The 21,166-nt window shown below is 43.4% G+C and overlaps 1 protein-coding gene across 2 annotated transcripts in view; it reads left to right on the plus strand.

Annotated features, from left to right (window-relative positions):
• The window catches only part of col8a2 (collagen, type VIII, alpha 2), a 223,073-nt gene that overhangs the window by 16,760 nt on the left and 185,147 nt on the right, over window positions 1–21,166 (plus strand). The window contains exon 2 of one of the 2 annotated variants that reach the window (XM_072247123.1): window positions 2,365–2,481. The exons of the other annotated variant lie outside the window; for it this stretch is intronic. The gene's annotated coding sequence lies outside the window, so the exon portion shown is untranslated. The remainder of the gene's footprint in view (window positions 1–2,364; window positions 2,482–21,166) is intronic. 2 annotated transcript variants of the gene reach the window in all.

Below are 21,166 nucleotides of genomic sequence, written 5' to 3' on the forward strand. Positions count from 1 at the left end.
TGATGCCCATATTAATGAAGGACCTACCAAACTCCACTCTAAATGCACCCAAAGACTTCTTCCACAACAGATTCCACAATGATGAGGCTGAGTACAGGGCTACGGTAGGAAACTTTGTCACATGGTGTGAGCAGAATTACCTGCAGCTTAATGTGAAAAAGACTAAGGAGCTGGTGATAGACCTGAGGAGAGCTAAGGCACCGGTGACCCCTGTTTCCCTCCAGGAGGTCAGTGTGGACATGGTGGAGGATTACAAATACCTGGGGATACGAATTGACAATAAACTGGACTGGTCTAAGAACACTGAGGCTGTCTACAAGAAGGGTCAGAGCCGTCTCTATTTCCTGAGGAGACTGAGGTCCTTTAACATCTGCCAGACGATGCTGAGGATGTTCTACGAGTCTGTGGTGGCCAGTGCTACCATGTTTGCTGTTGTGTGCTGGGGCAGCAGGCTGAGGGTAGCAGACACCAACAGAATCAACAAACTCATTTGTAAGGCCAATGATGTTGTAGGGATGGAACTGGACTCTCTCATGGTGGTGTCTGAAAAGAGGATGCTGTCCAAGTTGCATGCCACCTTGGACAATGTCTCCCATCCACTACATAATGTACTGGTTGGGCACAGGAGTACATTCAGCCAGAGACTCATTCCACTGAGATGCAACACAGAGCATCATAGGAAGTCATTCCTGCCTGTGGCCATCAAACTTTACAACTCCTCCCTTGGAGGGTCAGACACCCTGAGCCAATAGGCTGGTCCTGGACTTATTTCCTGGCATAATTTACATATTACTATTTAATTATTTATGGTTTTATTACTATTTAATTATTTATGGTGCAAACTGGAACGAAAACCAATTTCCCTCAGGATCAATAAAGTATGACTATGACTATGAATTCACTGCCCTCTGGCAATGTAAATTCCTCCTCATCTTTGTTCTGAAGGGATGTCCTTCTATTCTGAGGCTGTGCCTTCAGGTCTCAGACTCTCCCACTGTTAGAAGCATCCTCTCCACACCCAGGCCTTTCAATATTCAGTAGCTTCAGTACCAGGAGACTCAGGAGGCCGTTTGTCACCTAGAGCAGTTTAGAGTAGGTATTACAAATAGGGCTTGCCAGGAATTCCCATGCCCCATTAACTTTGAACAAAAGACAACTGTTTCTCAGGGAGTAATTAGACAGAAGCATTTAACTTATCAACAAGGAGTGATAGAAACAAAAAATGCAGAAGCAGTTCATTTCCAGCCACATTCTCCTCACTACTGTGAAGAGACACCTGGGTGGCATAGTAATTTAAAATCTATTAAATTAAGTGGTCGGGATATAATTCATAGTTTGAGTCTAACTTTGACTGGGCACTCACTCTTGGCATGCACATATCCACTCCACAAAACCTCATGCCAAACTATAAGCACCAAGTCAGACTCACTTCTGATCTTTCCACATCACTTACTGTGTCCATCTGACAGACGTTCTCTGTAAGTAACCAGACTTCTTAGCTATTTCTGCTGCAGAAACTGAAGTACTGTTTTGACATTAGCTTTCATTTGCCAAGGATGATGTACTTTTTTTTTAAGCCTGCCACACCAGGCAGTCAGCCGCTCTTGTCTGGCGCGTGGTGCCAGGATTGGTCTCCTTTCGGATTAACCGGGTCACGATATGAACGTTCCTGACTCGACCCTTTTTTCTACGAGGCCGAGTGGCTAGCTCGACGCTCAACCCCCCACGGATGGAAAACGAGCTCGGGGGGTGGCCCGACTTGGATTCGAACCCGGGAGCCTTCGCTCCAGAGTCTGGCGCTGATGCCATTGCACCACACACAAAAAAAAATCAGACCTCTGAGTCCCAGTGAATGTTTATTGTGAAATATTAATTTGTTGAGTACATCTGCTTCAGATTTCCAACAACCACTGTATTGATTTTATTTTCATTTGCAGACAACAGCCATTTGTGTTGCTGGCAATTTGAACTTTGAACTTTGAGATACAGCATGGAATAGGGCCGGAAGGCACATTGCCTAGCAACCCCAAACTAATCCCAGCCTAATCACGGAACAATCTACAGTGACCAATTAACCTACTAACTGGTAGGTTTTGGATGATGTGAGGACACCGACAGTCCCAGGGAATATTCATGTTCTCACAGGGAGGACGTACAAACTCTTTACACGTAGTGGTGGAAATTAAATTGGGTCATTGATTGGGTAAAGCATTGTGCTAACCACTACCATGCATCCCTAACCTCAGGGGTGTGTGCTTAGCCCACTACTCTACTCTCTCTATACCCATGACTGTGTGGCTAGGCATAGCTCAAATACTATCTACAAATTTGCTGATGATACAACCATTGTTGGTTGAATCTCAGGTGGTGTCGAGAGGGCGTACAAGAGTGAGACACGCCAACTAGTGGAGTGGTGCCGCAGCAACAACCTGGCACTCAACGTCAGTAAGACGAAAGAGCAGATTGTGGACTTCAGGAAGGGTAAGACGAAGGAACACAGACCAATCCTCATAGGGGATCAGATGTGGAGAGGATGAGCAGTTTCAAGTTCCTGGGTGTCAAGATCTTTGAGGATATAATCTGGTCCTAACATATCAATGCAGTTATAAAGAAAGCAACTATACTTCATTAGGAATTTGAAGAGATTTGGTATATTAACAAATACACTCAAAATCTTCTATAGATGTACTGTGGAGAGCATTCTGACAGGCTGCATCACTGTCTGGTATGGAGGGGGCTAATGCACAGGATTGATAGAAGCTGCAGAGGGTTGTAAATTTAGCCTACAAAGTACCCAGGACATCTTCAAAGAGAGGTGTCTCAGAAAGGCAGTGTCCATTAATGAGGACCTCCAGCACCCAGGGCATGCCGTTTTCTCATCAGGTAGGAGGTACAGAAGCCTGAAGGCACACACTCAGTGATTCAGGAACAGCTTCTTCCCCTCTGCCATCAGATTCCTAAATGGACCTTGAACCCGTGAACGCTACCTTACCCTTTTAATATATTTTATTCCCTTTTTTTGCATGTTTTAATTTATTCAATATATGTATACTGTAATTTATTTATTTATTCATTCATTCATTTTCTTCTATATTATGTATTGCATTGAACTGCCGCTGCTAAGTTAACGAATTTCACGACACATGCCAGTGATAATAAACCTGATTCTGATTCCGACACATTTCGACCATTAACTGAAGAATACACTGTTCCTTGCATTAAAACATAAATCAGTCTTCAAAAGTACTTCAGGAGTGAAGCAGTTTGAGGTGTCCTGAGGCTGTGAAAGATGCTATTTATTTGCAAATCTTTCTTTAATTACATAAAGGCAAAGAAATGATATTTGCAGTCCTTTCTCTTTCCTTGGTGGCAGACAGTGATTGGAGACAAAATGAACCTTGTTACGACTGATCCCCGATTCTCAGTCTGCATATTATTCAAGAGGATTACAATTCTTGAAGGTGCTCAGAGTTTTCTTTAATTGAGAGATTTTATGACTCTCAATGGTGCTTTAGATTTCTTTGCAATAATCAGCTTTGCACAACCAATCGTTCAAAGTCCAAAAGTTCAAAGTAAATTTATTATCAAAGTGCATAAATGTCACCATATACAACCCTGAGATTCATTTTCTTGTGGGCATACTTAATAAGTCTATAGAATAATAACCAAAGACTGGGCCAACTTGAGCACTCAACCAGAGTGCAGAAGACAACAAACTGTGCCAAGGCAAATTGAAAGAAATAATAATAATAATAAATAAATATGCAATAAATATTGAGAACATGAGATGAAGACGCCAACGTTTAATTGAAGTTTGGATAGATACATGGATGGTAAATGTCTGGAGGGCTATGGTCCCAGAGCAGCTAGGTGAGAGTGCAGTTTAAATGGTTCAGCACAGACTAGATGGGCCAAAGGGCCTGTTTCTATGCTGTGCTTTTCTATGACTCTATGACTACTGATTCCAATTCACTAGTATATAGGCTAAATATGGAATTTAATGCTTTTTCCCAAACTGGAGTAAGCCCGCTGAAAACAGCCGGGAGCAGTAAAGGGCCACTTGAATGTTGTCATTGTACCATTAATTCATGTCATTTGGATCCTTGGAAGATTAGAGAAGCCTGTCTGGATATGTCAAACTACTAGAGAATGTGAAACCAATAAATGTTTGATTTAAGCTCCCATTTTTGCAAATGGGATAAGTTAAGGCAGGATTCCAGGGACAGAGTTGGGAAGACCTATGTATTAGAGGATTGGGCGTTGTGAGGAAGATCCACTGCCAGATATCTGAATGGACAATGAACCCATGTACAGTACCTCAATATTTTTCCCCTCTTTTTGGACTACTGATTTATTTTTAACGCTTTATATTTCTTATTGTAATTTATCGTCTTTATTATTAAGTATTGCATTGTACTGCTGTGCAAAACGACAAATTTCACAACATATGCCTGATTCTGAAGAGTCCATACTGGAGTGCAATAAGAAGTTTGCTTTTAGGCCTCCCAAGAGCAGTTGGGTTGGTAAAAGATCAAACTGTCAAACTTTTGGTCAGGCATTGAAGGTTATGGGGAGAAGACAGGAGAACGGGGTTGAGAGGGAAAATGAATCGGCCTTGAGTATGTGGTGGTGTGGTGCGTGGCCAAGTGGTTAGGGCGTTGGGCTCACGATCTGAAGGTCGTGGGTTGGAGTATTGGCCAAGGCAGCGTGTTGTGTCCTTGAGCAAGGCACTTAACCACACACTGCTCCAGTCCACCCAGCTGAAAATGGGTACCTGCAAATACTGAAATGCTGGGGGTTCACTTCGCGATAGACTGGCGTCCTATCCGGTGGGGGTGGGGGGCGGGTAGTTTCGTACTCTCAGTGGCTTCACGCCACAGAAACCGACATGAGCACCGGCCTGATGGGCTACAAAGGCTCGGGACAGACTTTGACTTTGACTTGATTATATGGTGAAGCAGGCTCAGTGGACCAAGTGGGCTAATTATGTTCCCATGTTTCATGGTCATAACAAGGCTGGAAGAGGAGTGAGTGTGAAGTTAACTGCCAGGAACAGTGGTGGCTGGGTTTATAATTGGGGCTTGTTAGCTGACAGGATGAGTGAGCGAGCTGGAGGGCTTCTGTTGGCTATAATGGGGGTAGGTAGAGAAGAGCCAAAGGATAACCAGCTGCCCACATGACCTTTAGAGGAGTCATTGGGCTATGAGGACCTGAGGCATGTCTATCCTAAATGATTTATTTATTTACTTATTCAGAGATAAATAAGATACAGCATGGAATAGGCCCTTCTGGTCCTTCGAGCTGCCCCGCCAGCAACCCCCGATTCTAACCCTAACCTAATTACTGGACAATTTACAATGACTTCTTTGGACTGTGGGAGGAAACCAGAGCACCTGGAGAAAACCAACGCAATCCACGGGAAGAATGCACAAACTCCTCACAGAGGAAGCTGAGATTGAACTCCTTACTGTGACGCCACCAAGATATGACAGCATTACGCTAAACGAGACGCTCCCAGGGTTCCCTCACGTAGCAAATCTGTGAAAGCTGTTTCTACCCGTCCAGTCCATGTCACCTGTGGGTCCTGAATGCACGGTCAAAGCTCCCAGAAGTCAAGTGCAGGTGTGTTCAAAGGAAATTTTATTATCTCAGTACACATATGTCACCATATACAACTCTGAGATTCATTTTCCTGTGGGCATACTCAGCAAATCAACAGAATTGTAACTATGACAGGATCAGTGAAAGATCAACCAGAGTGCAGAAGATGACAAACTGTGCAAATGTTGCTATAAATAAATAGCAATAAATTATGAGAAAATGAGATAAAGAATCACGAAAGTGGGATCATTGGTTGAGGGAACATTTCAATGATGGAGCAAGTGAGTGTGGTTATCCCCTTTTGTTCAAGAGCCTGATGGTTGAGGGGTGATAACTGTTCTTGAACCTGGTGGTGCGAGTCCTGAGGCTTTTGTACCTTCTACCCAACAGCAAGAAGAGAGCATGACCTGGGTGGTGGGGATCTCTGATGATGGGTGCTGTTTTCCTATGGCTGGAATATGGCCAATGTGGCCTTCTGGTTTCATGTAGATGTGCGATTCATGTAGATGTGCTCAGTGGTTGGGAGGGCTTTACCTGTGACATACTGGGCTGAATCCACTACCCTTTGTTGGATTTTCTGTTCAAAGGCTTCGATGTTTCCATACCAGGCTGTGATGCAGCCAGTCAGTATATTCTCCACCACACATCTGTGGAAGCTTGTCAAAGTTTATACGTCATGGAGAATCTCCGCAGTCTCCTAAGGAAGTCGAGGCTGCACTTGGGTGCTGGGTGCTGGGTCACGTGCTGGGTGTGCTCCAACAGCAGTGCACAAGCCTACACTCCTCCAGGCGTCAGAGCACCAGACATTCTGAGGAACCTGACGAAACTTACAGACCATGCAAGTTGCAGTACATCTTCAATCCTGAACACTCCTGAATCTTGTATCTTCACTGCAACTGAAAACCAGAAGGCCACATTGGCCATAATTCAGCCAGCCTAGTTGTTTTTGTATGTTTGAACACCAGTGGAAAGACTTTCGCTATGTGATGCGGTTTCACAATGGCCCCTTTTGTTTAAGTTTAAAAGGCAAATAATCTGTTTCTATTGACAACAGAAGATTAGAGTCCACTCATGCTGTCATACAAGGGGAAAGCATTTGCAACCACATGACTAGTATTCTGTTAAGCATCTTTGGTGACACTAATGCGATCTTGCTCTCCCACTGCAGTGAAGCAAATCTCTTCATATTTACAAAACCTATACTGCATTGTCGTGTTTCTGACCTTAGCCGCAACACTGTGGGAGAAAGCTCTGAGCAGGAATTTGACCGTACCTTGCAAACGTGCAAGCATCTTGGGCAGAAATTGTGCAGTATCCCACTCAGGTGCAAGAGTTTTGGGTCAGAATTTTTCTGGAACATTATTACAGGCTTTCAAGCAGCTAATTCAGTGAAGCTTTTTTGCAGAAGTTGTCGGAATGGGGGGCTGGTATAGCTGCTGCTCATAAGTCCATCACCTGGATCAATTCTGCCCACTCGTTCGCATGATCTCCTTGTGACTATGTGGGTTCCCTTCTGGTGTGCTCCCATTTCTTCCCATATTCCAAAGGTATGTGGGTTGGTGGGTTGAGTTGTCCTGATGAAGGGTCTAGGCTTGAAACTCAACTCTTTACTCCTTTCCATAGATGTTGCCCAACTTGCTGAGTTCCTCCAGCATTTTGAGTATGTTACTCTGGATTTCCGGCGGAAATCTCCTACGTTTTTGTAAGTTGCGCCTAGTGTGTAGATGAGCGGAAAAATATGGGGAACAGATGATAGAAATGTGGGGAAAATGAGTCAGTGGGAAGATAAGTGGAGGTTGGGACTGTTCTGTGTGCTGACATCAACTCAATAGGTTCTTTCTCCGTCAGAAGGAAAGGTGGTCCAATCTAGAGAGTTAGGAGCAACTAATCCTATCAGCCGCAGTTTGATTGGGACAGAATTGTCCTTGGGAAAATTCTGCTATTAGCAAACAAAAACTGAGTTCTATGCTGGTTCGCACATCTACGATAACTTAATATATCCCAAAAATTACACAGAATTGTTCAGCACACAAAGTTGTAACAAGTTTGTCGCTGAACCACAGGGAGATGTCGCAACATGGCACGACCACGTGGTGGTTAGCACAATGCTTTACAACACCAGCGACCCAGGTTCAATTCCTGCAGCTGCCCGTAGGGGCGTTCTCCTGGCAACCGTGTGGGTTTCCCTCGGGTACTCTGGTTTCCTCCCACAGGCCCATAGGTGTGCGAGTTGGTTGGTTAATTGGCCATTGTACATTTTCCCTTTATTAGGTTAGGATTAATTTGGGGGGAGGGGTGCTGGTGGGCTGCCTTGAAGGACTAGAAGAGCCTATTCCACGAGATTAGATAGATAGATAGATGGATAGATAAACAAACAGTTTGCCGGTTGATAGATTCTGAGAAGTGTCTGGAAGAAGACAGTAAATGTTAGATATTACAGCACAAGCTACTGATAATACATCTGTCACTGATGATAACACTAAACTGTTATTTTAAAACCATTTTATCTGACTTAAAAGTGCTTTAATGGGAAACATATGACAAAGGGATAAATGTTTCCTTTTCTTGCATTGGTTGATTTGTCACCTCAACATATATCATTAGAAATGTTTAAAAATATGGCATGAATTATAGTACAACTTCCCATACAATAGAAACATAGAACATAGAAAACTTACAGCACAATACAAGCTCTTTGGCTCACGATGCTGTACCAAACATGTATTTATTTTAGAAATTACCTCAGATTACCCATAGCCCTCTGTTTTTTAAGCTCCATGTACCTATCCAGGAGTCTCTTAAAAGACCCTATCGTATCCGCCTCCACCACTGTTGCCGGCAGCCCATTCCACGCACTCACCACTCTGTGCGTAAAAAACGCCCCTGATATCTCCTCTGTACCTACTCCCAGGCACCTTCAAACTGTGCTCTCTCATGCTAGCCATTTCAGCCCTGGGAAAAAGCCTCTGACTATCCACACGATCAATGCCTCTCATCATCTTATACACCTCTATCAGGTCACCTCGTATCCTCCGTTGCTCCAAGGAGAAATGGCCAAGTTCACTCAACCTATTCTCATAGGGCATGCTCCCCAATCCAGGCAACATCCTTGTAAGTCTCCTCTGCACCCTCTCTATAGTATCCACATCCTTCCTGTAGTGAGGCGACCAGAACTGAGCGCAGTATTCCAAGTGGGGTCTGACCAGGGTCTTATACAGCTGTAACATTACCTCTTGGCTCTTAAACTCAATCCCACAGTTGATGAAGGTCAATGCACCGTATGCCTTCTCAACCACACCGTCAAACAATTATGGTCCAAATGTCCTCCTTCAAATCTAACTGTGGGAATGTACTGTTGGTACTGAAGGAATAATATTTGTCCACAATCTGAGCTAGTCATATTATCATTAGTAATAACTAATAGAGGGATATTCCTCATAGAGGGATCAGAAGTGGAAAGAGTGACCAATTTCAATTTCTCGGGTGTCAATATCTTTGAGGATTCTTCATGTGCCCAAAGCTACAAAGAAGGCACAACAGTGGCCAAATCTCGTTAGGAGTATGAAGAGATTTGATATGTCACCAAAGACACTGCAAATATCTACAATTGTGCTGTGGAGAGCATTCCAGCTGGCCGCATCACTGTCTGGTATGGGGGGGGGGGGTGCTGTGGCTACTGCACAGGGTCTAAATAAGCTGCAGAGAGTTGTAAACATACTCAGCTCCTTCATGGGCACCAGCCTCCGTAGTATCCAGTACATCGTCAAGGAGTGGTGCCTCAGAAAGGCAGCATCCATCATTAAGGACCCCCATCACCCAGGACATGCCCTGTTCTCATTGCTACCATCAGAGAGGAGGTACAGGAGCCTGAAGACACACACACAGCGATTCAGGAACAGCTTCTTCCCCTCTGCCATCTGATTTCTGAATGGACTCTGAACCCATGAACACAACCTCACTCCTTTTTTATAAATTTTTGCCCGACTTATTTAATTAAAGTATTTCAAAGGTTTCACAGGTACATTTAATGTCAGAGAAATGTATATAATATACATCCTGAAATGCTTTTTCTTCGCAACCATCCACGAAAACAGAGGAGTGCCCCCAAAGAATGAATGACAGTTAAATGTTAGAAGCCCAAAGTTGCCCCCCCAGTTCCCCTCCCTCCCGCGCATAAGCAGCAGCAACTAATGATTCCCCCATCGACAAAAAAAAGCATCGGCGCCGAGCACTCAAACATGAGCAAAGCAACAGCAAAGACACAGACTTGCAGTTCTCCAAAGACTACTTGTTCACCCGGTATTCGACATACCACAGGCTCTGTCTCTCCCTAATAAGGGAGAAAGAGATGTCTCCGTTTCACAGCGAGCGGGGAGACATAACAAACAACTCGCTAGTTTACAATGTTAGAAGTCCGTTACGTTGCTTTTTCCAAGCTCTGTGCCCAAAGATCTTGGGTCTCTGGGCACACAGCCAGACCTCTTTCATCTCCCACAACACACCCATCTCCTGCCAGACACCGACCTTCGATCCCTCCATCTCCAGAGCCATGAGATCTCGGTCCTCCGAAGGCGGGCTGAGCTTTTAGGCCAAGCCCTTGATGTGCTCAATAATGGCCGGTCCTGAAACCCTGAGAGTGGGTCCCATTCCCACAAAGAACTGTAGTCAGCGTGTAACTCCAGGTCAGGGTCTTCAAAAGGCGGGAGGAGAAGATGGCAGCGCGCCGCGCGTGCACAGCCCTCCGGTGAAAAATGATGTCGTATCTGTTAAATAGTGGCCGTGGACAATTCTGATTTGATGGAGAATGGACATGAAAGCACAGGGGAACATCTGGAGAAATTTCTGAAACGCCCATTTGCTGCTGTTGTTACTGTGTGGTCGGGAATCTTTCAGAGGGTAGGCCTCAAAATCCCTGGCCTTGCCTGCTTTTGGCGACCGAGAAAGAGGTCGAATCGCTCAGACAGAAATGGCGCTCAGTACTCGGTGTCAGAGAGCTGATCATAGCTCGAAGTTTTCGGATGACTCAGAATCGGATTGTGGTCGGCATGGCAGGGAGAGTTTTTCTTCCCTCTCCCGTCTGTGTGAGATTTGGGACACTTGAGAAGCTTTGAACTTTACTGTGCTCACGGACTTTCTTCATCAAGTTATGGTATTGTGCACTGTTGTAACTATATGTATAATTATGTGGTTTTGGTTTGTCCTGTGTTTTGTGATATCAGACCGGAGGAAATAATGTATCATTTCTTAATGCATGCATTACTAAATGACAATAAGAGAGGACTACGTGTCTTCATAAACTAAAAGATTCCTGAAGGGGTAAAATAGAGATATTAAAGATGGAAATAGAGCTGTTTTGTCACTGTTTCAAGTATTTAATTGTGAATTACAGCCTTCCTATACTTACTGTATTCACACTTTTTCTCTATTATTATGTATTGCATTGTATTTCTGCCACAAAGACAACGAATTTCACAACATGTGCTGGTGATTGATATTAAACCTGATTTTGATCCTGAACTAAGTTAGATAATTATCACTGCCCACTCATGCTCATATACTGTTGCTCAGTTACCAGCTGCACTTACACTGTGTGGGATTAGGAAGGCCACTCCATGCAGCATTCAAAGCGTCCAGTCCAGGCACAGCTGGGACATAAATTTCTCTTCTCAGAACCCAGTCACCGCACAGCGTCCCAGTCTCTGTGATTCATGAAACACTTCCAGTATGACAGCTGTTACCACGGCTTTATTTATTCACTGGAGAGGACTCATTAAACTTTACTCAACACTGATTTATTTTTGGAAAATAAAACATGCGGGAGCAGCTTTCTCATTTCTATTAACTTACTTTAAACCAGCTTGAGGTGTTCTGGCAGAGACTCAGCCATTGACAATGGCATCTTTGTGGGGAGGCTGGAAGTGTTTGTCTGAGCTGCAGTTTAATTTGGGTTTTACTAGCCTTTTATTAGAAGGACTGACCATGGGGTTTGGAGCTTTATGGAGCTGGAGTAGGATATTGCCACCTTGACCGGTTCCTTGGCCTTTCCTTTGATGACGAAGCCAAGTCATTTTTGTGACTCGCTGCAGGCAGTAGATTTGATATTAAAATTCTTCTCTAAAGATATTCTGGACACCGGTGCCTCATATTTCTTTGAGGCCATTTGGCCTGGGTTAGCGTATGTTACTTTTGGTAGTACATTTCTTTTAATGTAGTGAGAAATTGGACTTGAAGCAATGGAAAAATAGACTCCTTAAACACACTAACTCTCAGTTTAGGTGGGGCAGCAACTCCCAATCCCCATATAAGGCAACAAGGGCCAGTTCATCCTGGTACTGGTAAACACAGTGGGACCTGGAATCTCTGCTGCGCGTTCCAGCCATCTTGGGTTCCCATGGGGATCTGAGACAATGTGGGGTCTTTTCTGGTTTCACTTTGGATCACCTCTGCCATAATTTGGTCACATTCGATTTGTGTTAGGGAGAAATGCATTGCAAAGAGTGCCCTCTTTTGTAAATTTTTCTGGAATTTTCTTTTCCAAGAGTAAACAGGACAACCCATCAGCATTTCCATGATTAGTTGCCCTCTTGAATTCAACCTAATTGTGTCCTCCGAGAAAAGAGCCCGTCCCTGCATGTGTGGCTGCGGTTGGTGGAATACCCTTCTGCGGACTGAAAATGGACACTAGTGGTTGATGATCAGTAATGAGGGTAAACACTGTACAACTTAATGATGTCCTTCTCGGTGACCAGACTGGCACAAGACGTTCCAAGTGTGGTCTCACAAGTGACCAAAGCAGCCACGGTCTATGCCTTGGCGTATGAAGGTCAGTTTGCAAACGGCCTCTTCACCACCCTGTCTGCTTTCAGCGAACAATGTGCCTTTACCCTTGGGTCTCTGTGTTCTACAACACTATCCAGGGTCTTGCCCTCACACTTTACAAAAGTTGAACTCCATCTGCCATCCCTTTGTCAGCTCTCCCAGTTGATCTAGGTCCTAAGCTTAGACATTCCATTTCTCTGTCCACTAAATCACCAGTTTTGGTGTCATCAGCAAACCTATTAACCAGGTCAACTGCATTCTCTTAGAATTCTCCTTAACCTTGCCCTCCTTTTGTCCTCATGATTTCCCACTTAGGTGTCACCCTTACATCCCTTATACTTCTCAAGGACTTGCTTGATCCCAGCTTCCTATGCCTGCATATGACTACTTTATTCTGACCAGAGCATCAATACCCATAAGACCAGGGTTTCTTAATCCTGCCAGCCTTGCCCTTCTCTCCAACGGGAACATGCTGGCCCTGAACTTCCCCTATTCCTTGCCAGATTGACAGACATCTCTTTATCTCCTTACCAGCCTCTGGCAATCAACATTTACAAGTTCCTGTCTAATGTTATTAGGGTTAGGCTTTCCCCATATTAGGTGGGTGGTGGGGTGGGGATACATCTCTACCAAAGGAGATGTAATCCTCTCCATTAGCCTGCAGGTCACCATTGGCCAAGGTGTAGCGCCAGCTTAATCCCTCCCTACCCTGATTAGGATCATATTAAGCCATGGGAGCAGGTGTTGGATGGTCGTATGAGCAGCTGAAGCATATCGCAAGTCCTGGTTATGCGACCACTGACACCAGGCAGACAATCGCTGAAGAGTATTGATAATGGTCGAGGGCACCCTTCTTGTAAAGATACAGAAGAAGGCAATGGCAAACCACTTCTGCAGAAAAATTTGCCAAGAACATCATGGTCATGAGATCATGATCGCCTACGTCATAGACGCAACACATTATGAACGAACATATTAGCACTTTAATATGTGGACCAGTCTTAGCTCTCTCCATAACTAATTATAACTAATAATAACTATTAGAGTTCTAGTCCTTGGTCTCTCACCAACACTTCAGCCAGTTGCCTGGCATCATTTCTGAAGGAAGCCAAGTTTGCCCCTATACACATACTGCTCGAGAAAACTTTCCTAGACACACTTATCAAATTCTGCTCCATCTATGGCAGTCCCAATAAATGTTAAGGAAATTAAAATCAAATACCGTTACAACCCTATGTCATGTACCCCGTGACGGGTTAAAGAACCAGCAGCAATAGAAAACACTTTGGAGTCCAGTATTGCTATTAACTAATGGTATTTATTAGTAACTACGCAATACAGTAATATAAATGCAGATAAATCAAACAGGTTAGTGATGATTATATATAAGTAAGTATGGAATATATATATGAAAACCAAGCTTCTTCAAGTCTGGGAGTAAATAGATAGTTATACAATAATGTGTAAAATTTAGTTCAGTTCGTGGTATTGAGTTGAGTAGTGATGGAGAGAGAGAGAGGGAGAGACTTGAGTCTTCAGGTGAGATGACACCATTGATCTTCCTGTTGTCCTCCAAAATCCTTTAAAAGACATCGACTGTGACCAAACAAAAGGGACCGTTCTTCTGTGGTGGAGTTATCAACCCAGGCGAGGGTTGGACTCACAAATAACTCCCCACTGGTCACTCCCTTTCCTCACTGTGAGAGCCACTGATCAATCCTCCAAAAACCCACATTTTCTGTGGGCACAACAAAGCTCATTCAGTGTCCAAAAACATGTGTTGCAGGTCTATCATCTGACCTCCTATTTATCTCACCGTACTGAGTACCAACTGTCATTCAAATAACTCCTCCCTTCTCTGTCTGTGTAAGAATGTACAAGCAGGCAATGTCCTTGGAGAAAGTACAAACAACCCACCGAAAAATCATAACACCATCTCCAAGCAGTCTTCATCTCTCTCCCTCTTAAAAACAAGATGTCGGTGTTAAAGAACTTTCTCTTTCTCTTTTTAACAAGTGTCTGTTGTTGAGCGGCTCTCTCTCTCTCTTTTCAAAAGCACAGTCCCATGGTCCACTCTCCTGGCCTATCAGATTCCTTCTTCTCCAGCCCTTTATCTTTCCCACCCGCCTGCCTTCACCTATCACCTTCTAGCTTGCTCTCCTTTCTCTCCACCCAACTTTTTTTTCTGGTGTCTTTCTTCTTTCTTTCCAGTCCTGATGAATGATCTCAGCCTGAACTGTTTATTCATTTCCAAAGATGCTGCCTGGCTTCATGAGTTCCTCCAGCATTTTGTGCGCGCACCTACAGATTTTCTAAATTAAGTAGTTATAAAGGAAGATTGAATAGGTTAGGACATTATTATTCCTTAGAATGTAGAAGATTGAGAAGAGATTTGAATGAGATATACAAAATTATGAGAGGTATAGACAGGATAAATGCAAGCAGGCTTTTTTCACTGGAGTTAGGTGGGACTACAACCAGAGGTCATGGGATAAGGGTGAAAGGTGAAATGTTTAAGAGGAACATGAGGGGAAGGTTCTTCACTCAGGGGGTCACGAGAGTGGAATGAGCTGCCAGCTCAATTTCAGTGGTTAAGAGAAGTTTGGGTAGGTGGGAGAGCTATGGAGGACTGTGGTCTGGGTGTAGATCCATGGGACTAAGAAGTTTAAATGGTTTGGCATGAACTAGAAGGACTGAAGAGCTTGCTTCTGTGCCGTACTTTTCTATGACTCTATGAATAAAGCCCCTCTGACTGCTGTGGGGCCTATAGTACAATTCCATCAAAGTGACCACTTCCTCCTTATTTCGAAGTTCCACCGATGTAGGCTCATTGATTGATCCAATTGATGGGATTTCACTGTAAGCCCCAAAATGGTCATCAAGCTGTAGGATTAAACATCAAGTAAGCTCCACATGACCGCGTATATTTGACTGTAAACAACAGTTTAGTTGTATTAGGTTTCTGCTAACTCTCATTGGTAGCCTACATAGTTTCATTAGTTTGTTAAGTGTTAATACGAGAAAGTCTGCAGATGAGGGGAAATCCAGAGCAACACACACAAGATGCTGTAGGGGCTCAGCAGGTCAGGCAGCATCTATGGAGATGGATAAACAGTTGATGCCTTGGGCCGAGACCCCTCTTCCAGGACTGAGTAGGAAGGGGGAAGACAACAGAATAAAAAGGTAGGGGGAGGGGAAGGAATCTAGCTGGAAGACAGGTGGTTGGGAAAGGTCAAGGGTTGGAGAAGGAAGGAATCTGATAGGAGAGGAGAGTGGACCATAGGAGAAAGGAAAGATGAGGGGACCCAGGGGGAAATAATAGGCAGGTGAGAAGAGGTAAAAGGTCAGACTAGTGAACAGAGGAAGGGTGGGGACGGGGTGTGAAATATGTTTACCTGAAGAAGAAATCGCTATTGCTTCTAAAGTGCATCTATTTTAAACTCAGTGCATTATCATACTAATGCTACTCTAGCTGTGACTTGAGATAAGTTTCTTAGCAGAAGTACTGAACCAACATGAGACGGTAGTGAATGAGAGTGTTTGCGCTGCGTGAAGTTAATAATTTATGAAGGGCCTTGCAAAGAATGGGACTGCAATATGTGGAAAAGAATGGCCTTTCTTTGACACCCACAGTGCAACTTTAAGAGGTGCAGGCTGAACTTAAACATCGCTCCCAAAAATTGCACCCCCTGTTGACAGGGGAAGCACATTATTGAATGGTCTTCTGTGACTACAATAGTGGGAATGTGGTTTGACTGGGCTCTGATGTGAGATTATGCTGAGGCAATCAGCAGAGTGGTTAGGGTTGGTTGACTGCTGAAATCATGATAATAACATAAAGCTGGTGCACTAACTGCACTCAAACAGGTGTGGGTTAATTGCACTTTGAGAGCTGTCCAATTTAGCCCCTTGAGTCAGAGTTTAGAGACCGCTTCTTACTGAGCAAATAATTCCATTTCAAAGTACTTTTTAACAAGTAACAACTGTGCTGGATGCAAATAACGGATAGAAAGTATAATTACAAGAGCAAAAATTACTGGCAAATTCTCTTCTGTGCTTAGTAAATATGGTAAGCTGGTAAAAATTACATATATTTAAAGTGGAGGTTGATAGGTTCTTGATTAGTAAGGTGTCAAAGTTCACAAGACAAAGCCAGGAGGATGTGGTTGAGAGGGATAATAAATCAGACATAAAGGGAAGGGCAGAGCAATCATGATGGGCCGAATGGCCTAATTCTGTTCCTATGTCTTATGGCCTAAATAAAGTCATATTCCAAATCCCAGAACTGATTATGTTACTGCAATTAAAATTAACTATTCATTTAGATTTTGGTGGTAGATAATAGTGATACTCCTCTGCCTCTCAGTTAGCCACTTTCACATGGGAGGAGTTCACATACCGTACAAGCAGTGTTATCAATAAAGTTGAGTTGAATAGCCTGCATGCCGCTGTGCTGGTGTGTGCTCTGCACTCTCCCTCATTAACGGACACAACATGGTGTCAGAAGTGGGATTCGAGCCCCCGCCTCCAGTCACCTTATCTGGCGGTTTAATCACTTTGCACATGCTGTAGGATGCTGAAGTCATGGGAATATTAAAAACCGGTCTGATTTGCAGACTTGAGTTAGTTGGTATACTGTCTCGATGTGTAAAGCTGTCAGCTCACAGGGAAACACATTGGTGAAAGATGGACTCTATTAAATTCACGCATGGCATTACTCTCAAAGATTAAGGCTTGTCCAGCAAACTGCTAAGAATATTACTTTCCCATAAAAATTCAATGTGTATAAACATTTACTGCCCTGTACGGCAGCCAGTGTGATATAAACGCTGCCATCTCATGTCATCTACCCACATAACATTAAGCACTAAAGTGACATGGATTGAGTTTCACTTTGAAACTTTGACAAACTTTTGTAGATGCACAGTGGAGAGTATCCTGACTGTTTGCATCATGGCCTGGGATGGAAACAACAACACCCAGGAATGGAAAGGCTATATTAAGTGGTAAATACAGTCCAGTCCATCACAGGCAAAACCCTCCCCACCAGTCAGTACATTTATGTAGAGCGCTGAGACAAGAAAGCAACATTCATCAAAACAAAAACCCACATAATGCAGGCCGTGCTCTCTTCTCACAACTACCATCAGGCAGGAGGTACGGAAACCTTAGGTCCCACACCACCAGTTTCAGGAAGTTATTACCCTACAAACATCGGGCTCCTAAACTGGCAAGAATAAAGCACGAGAAAGCGCAGAGGAACATCTGGATTAACTTCTGAAATGCCTGCTTCGCTGCCGCTGCTACTGTGCGATCGAGAATCTCCGGAGACGAAGGCCCCAAATCCTCGGCTTTGCGTATCGCCTGTTGCCAGGGCCGGGGTTGAAACGCTCGGCTGAGACGGTGCTCGGTGCTTGGTGTCGAGTAGGTGGTCGGAGGCTCGGAGTTTTTCAGACGAACTCGGAGTCGGACTGTGGTCGGATGCTTCCGGGATGCTGCATCGGCAAGTTGGCGGCGCTGGAGGTTTACCGTCTGCGTGAGATGATGGGACTTTCGAGAGACTCTGAGATTTTTACTGTGCCATGGTTTGTTCTTATCAAATTACGGTATTGCTTTGCACTGTTGTAACTATATGTTATAATTATGCAGTTTTTGTTAGTTTTTAAGTCGGTTTGTCATGTGTTTTCATGATATCATTCAGGAAAAACATTTTTATCATTTCTTAATGCATGCATTACTAAATGACAATAAAAGGGGACTGCGTGTCCTCATAATCATAATCATAACTTCAATCACCCCTACTCTGAACTGATTCTGTGACACACAGACTCACTTCCCAAGACTCTCTACAGCTCATGTTCTCCATAATTTTTTTTATCTGCATACTTTTGCATATTCATTGTTTGTAAGTCTCTCTCTGCTTATGTATATTTTTTCATAATATTCTATGGTACTTCTTTATCTTCTTGCAAATGCCTGCAAGAAAATGAATCTCATGATAATACATGATAACATACATGCACTATGATAGTGGCCAGCCAATGGCTTAGTGGGATTCACCCAGACTTCGTGGCGAGTGGTTCTGGGTTCCAATCCGGCCAGCTCCTTACACGGTTTCCATCTGTGCAAAGTTGAGCGCCGAACAAGCAACTGGGCCTCATTAAAAACAGGCAAAAATGCTAAGGAAACAGCAAGATTGCTGGTCAATGCACCCCAAGTGCAGAAAAGGACAACAACAACTTTGATAGTAACCTTACTATGAACTTCTACAGCACAGTCTGCATGAGTCACTCATACAGTGACGTACAATATGATTACTCCCCGGTCAACCAGGTTGACTTCTAGAATACTGTATGGCAGCATTGAAAAATCAACTCATATCCATTTCACACTTTGTTGCTAAAATTATGATTCTTTATTGGTCAACTTTTTTCCATATCAACAAATATTATAGCAGACAATAAAGAAACAAGATTGACAGAAACAAGATCAGGGAGTGTTGGTTGTAAAAGGACTTGCAGAATGTTTATTGTGAGTTGTGAGTTATAAGTCTTTATAATGATTTATCATAATTGCCAATATCTCTCAGAGGTGTGAGATTCAGGTTTGAGTACGTGGTACAGTAGGATTACAAATTAGGATTAAATCAAGGTTTGGGAGAATTCCCTTAATATGCTTTTACAAGCACTAACGATGTGATTAACTAAAAAGTTTAGCAATTACTTTTGGATATCTTGTGTAAGTGCTACTACAAAACCTTGTAAGTAATGATGTCTGATCTGAATTTCATTCTGTTGTTTCAAAAGTGGAACATAATTGGTGAAGTGAAGCATTAAGTAAATGGCTAGTTCGAGTGTATGGCCAGGGGAGGTAATGAGGATAAACTCCCACTACCTATTAAATGCTCCCAGTGACGTGCATCTCAAATAGCCTCAGGCAACCAAGACCAGCTCCTCGCCTTCATGTGTGGTTTAGCTACTAAATCTGGCGGAACCATTTCCACTGACAGGAGAAAGGGCAAAGGCATGTTACCAGCTCTGTAAAACAAGTCTCTTTGGGCAGATGGGGCTCATCAGCTGTTGCTGGCAGCTCATCCAGGAGAAGAAGAACTCTGATCTCAAACGTTGGCTGGCTTGCAGCTGTACCATGGTGGTACCACGGTTAGTGTGTCACTATTACAGCTCAGAGCCTGATGGAGTTCAGAGTTCAGTTCTGGTGCCGTTCCGTAAGGAGTCTGTACATTCTCCCTGTGGAATGCATGGATTTTCCACGGGACCTCCGGTTTTCTCCCACAGTCCAAAGACATACCGGGTAGGTTGACTGGTCATTGCAAATTGTCCTATGATTAGATTAGGGTTAACTGGGATTATCTGGGGTTGCTAGGGTGCCGTGGCACAAAGGGCCAGAAGGGCCTACTCTACCCCATATCAACTAAATAAAATAATAAATAAATGTATACTAACTCATGGGGAAGACTTCGGGAGCAAACCCTGATGAAAAATTCGGAGCAGGAGGTCCTAAGGCAGTTCAGTGGTGATCGGCAAATCCTGAGATGCTACTGGTGCCAAACTGTATCAATCTCCTCCAAAGTGTATCACTCTCTGTCACACTGTATCAGACTCTCAAAATGTGTCAGTCTTCTCCAAACTGTATCAGTTTCTGCCAAACTGTGTCAGTCTCTGTCACACTGTATCAGACTCTCAAAATGTATCAGTCTCCTCCAAACTGTATCAATCTGTCATACTGTATCAGACTCTCAAAATGTATGAGTCTTCTCCTAACTGTATCAGTCTCCTCCAAACTGTATCAATCTCTGCTGTCCCTTTGGATTCTTCAGCTCCATGGAGAGTGAGAGCTTGCTACAAGGTCAGTAGCTTGCTCTCCATATCATTCTGCCAATGCTTGCATATAATGTAGACAGCTAGGACACAATATCCATGGTCAATCCCGGCCAATGAAAGACCTCAGTTCAAGTGTTCAAAATGTTTGTATATTGTAGGTGATTATAATTATAATATTAATTATAACAGATTTGTAGCGGCGAATTCTAATAAACCAATTCCGCAGCTGGGGACCTGGTACGAGTTGTTATCCTTGCATGACACATCCTCCAATCACTCCAGTAATGATGTTCCTCATAGTTGAAGAAATGCATTTGATCTTTTATAAGCAACTAGCAAAACAGACAATATTGAAGGGATGCAATTAAGTGTAATTAAGCAGCTAACAAAAGATAAGACACCTAGTGGATCCTAGAACCAAACTGCAACAGAACAAAGCAAGAATACGAAACTTATTCCCTTTGTTTTTACCACCCCACCCATGTGACCAGTTTCCATTATAAACATGCATCACAAAATACAATACAGATAGAGAACAGATGCATGGCTCCTATAAGATCCTTGATACTACATTTCTATTGTCATAACAAGGAGCTGTTATAATTAATATTGTTGCAAATTGTAAACAGGAAACTAAACTGTTGTATGTCAGTTCAGTCAGTTCCACTTCCTTCTTAACCCATGGCTTATAGTTAATTTTTGTTAAATGTTTAGATTTTATCTTTTTCTTTTGGCCCAACAGCCAGTTTAAGAGCTAAGGTGTTACCATCTGTAACACACAACGTATTTAACATTCGGGTCTGACTTGGGGCCACTCATTTTGGCTGATCTGAAAGAGAAGCCATTGCTGTCAAAGGATTACCCTTTCCATTAGCTTAGGAAGGGAAAAGCTAGGACATTGACCC

Source organism: Mobula birostris, chromosome 30, assembly GCF_030028105.1.
Source record: "Mobula birostris isolate sMobBir1 chromosome 30, sMobBir1.hap1, whole genome shotgun sequence".
In the NCBI taxonomy this organism is placed as follows: domain Eukaryota; kingdom Metazoa; phylum Chordata; class Chondrichthyes; order Myliobatiformes; family Myliobatidae; genus Mobula; species Mobula birostris.